The sequence below is a fragment of the Benincasa hispida genome, chromosome 4, assembly GCF_027475165.1.
Source record: "Benincasa hispida cultivar pf3 chromosome 4, pf3_genome.v1.1, whole genome shotgun sequence".
Lineage (NCBI taxonomy): Eukaryota > Viridiplantae > Streptophyta > Magnoliopsida > Cucurbitales > Cucurbitaceae > Benincasa > Benincasa hispida.
The window spans coordinates 63901721-63903902 of NC_143481.1; the positions used below are offsets into that span (position 1 = coordinate 63901721).

Consider the following 2182-nt stretch of genomic DNA (forward strand, 5'->3'; position numbering starts at 1 on the left):
GACAAGAGATTGTACTCTACGGCTTGACTCATTTCGTTTCATCTTACTTATCGCCTTCATCACTCATTTGATTAAGTATTGGTTTTGTAAAGGCAATCAGTTTCTTTATAAATTCTCATATTTGATCTATCATACTTTGTCATTGTTTATTTCTTGTTTATGTTGGATGCATCTATACTTCATGCAAAATTTCATTTCGAACGCTTAGGCATAGTAAATCAATTGGTAAAAGCATCTTAGCTTAAACTACTTGAGAGAATAAGTAAGCCAACATCAAGTTAGAATGCCTAATACATCTAGAGATAGACGCACTAGTGTTATTGCATCCTGTGTTTGACGCATACATCCTAGAGATAGATATTGTATGATATTCGCATTGAGAAATGTCGAATAGAGCCTAACGCATAAATGGATATAAACAAGTCATCTCATTCGCATCATATTCTTGTTCATGTACATCCAACTTAGATCGACGCATATCACTTGCATCAAACTCCATTTTCACACGACCCATCATTCTCTACTCGACCTTTTTGTATCTTCTTGCACGCACATACAATAGCCTAGTGTAAATAACTCATTTATCCATACACTTAGGATATCCCTACAACAGTTACAACGCAAGGTCTGCATTAGCTTTAATCTGAATCCCTGAGTTCGACCCTGGACTTACCAGGAACCTAAGTTGGATTTATACTTGGATCTGATTTAGGAAAACTTGAACGTCAATAGAGGAGTGTCATGCGTCCTGTTGCACATCACTAACGCATCATAAACGCATCAATGCATCATTCATATTTATACTTATTTTTCCAATTATTTTATACAATACACTCCTAAGCTCGAATCACGAAATCAACGAACAAGTTTTTGGCGCCGTTGCCGGGGATTCAGCAACAAAACTAACCAGAAATTTTTCTTGTATCTTTTGTAGGAACACTTCAGCTGAGGGAGTATTACTAGCTAAGCCGAAGCTTGTAAACGTTTATGAGTAGGGAGAGCACTCCTGAACTTGTATACGACCCCGAAGTTGAAAGGACCTTCCGACGAAGAAATCGATCTAATCGTCGCTGTAGGTTAAGGCAACAACTGCTCTGACAACAAAAAATGGAGGGCGAACAAGCGAATCAAAACTTAGCTCAACAGTTAGCCCATGTTGCGCAAAATCCTATCATAATGGCAAACAGTAATATGCGTCCCATGAGGGAGTATGCGTCTCCTATATTGTATGATTTCTCACCAGGGATCATATATCCAACGCCAGATGGGACAAGATTTGAGATGAAATCTGTGATGTTACAAATGCTTCAAATAGCTGGACAATTTGGGGGTGCTCGGGGAGAAGACCCTCATGCCCACATGAAACGTTTCCTGGAGACGTGCACTCATTTGTGATTCCTGGAATCACCTCAGAAGCTATCAGGCTATCTTTATTCCCATATTCTCTGCGTGACAACGCAAAGCAATGGGTAAGTTCTTTGGAGCCTGGTGAGATCACAACTTGGGAAAAGTTGGTGGAGAAATTCATGCAGAAATACTTCCCACCCACCACAAACGCAAGGAGGCGGAGAGAGATCATGAACTTTGAGCAGGAAGAATTTGAAACCTTGAGTGCCGCATGAGAGTGTTTCAAAGGATTAGTCAAGAATTTCCCCAATCACGGATTACCGTTAACCATCCAGATGGAGACTTTCTATGGCGGATTAAACAAAGTGTCTCAAATGGCGGCCGACGTAGCTGCAGCTAATTGTAATGAAGCTAAGGAAATACTGGACCGCATAGCTAAACATAATATGGAATGGGTGGATGATATTTACGACGCAAGAGCAGAAAGGAAGAGACAATCTCAGAATGTGAATTCTATTGACTCTAACGCAATAGCCACGCTCTCTGCACAAGTGGCTACTATGACAATCCTTTTGCAGAATATGTCACTAGGGAACGCATCAAACCCGCAAAAGGTAAATCAGGTAGAAACATTCGTACAACCCATGGTTAGCTGGGCGGTGGAGATCCCCATTCCTACTCTGATTGCCCACAAAATCCGTAATCGGTATGCTTTATTAAAAATAACCTATTCTCAAACACATATAATCCTGGATGGAGGAACCATATAAATTTCTCTTGGGCAGGTAATCAACAAGAGCCATACCACCTAGGGGTGAACCAGCAGCAAAGGCAA

The 2182-nt window shown here is 40.7% G+C and overlaps 1 non-coding gene across 1 annotated transcript; it reads right to left on the minus strand.

Moving 5' to 3' along the window:
* Nucleotides 1-1560: 1560 nt before the first annotated feature.
* On the minus strand, nucleotides 1561-1666 carry LOC150036884 (small nucleolar RNA R71). Its single transcript, XR_016529456.1, has one exon. It is a non-coding gene; the product is annotated as a small nucleolar RNA R71 (small nucleolar RNA).
* Nucleotides 1667-2182: the final 516 nt, after the last annotated feature.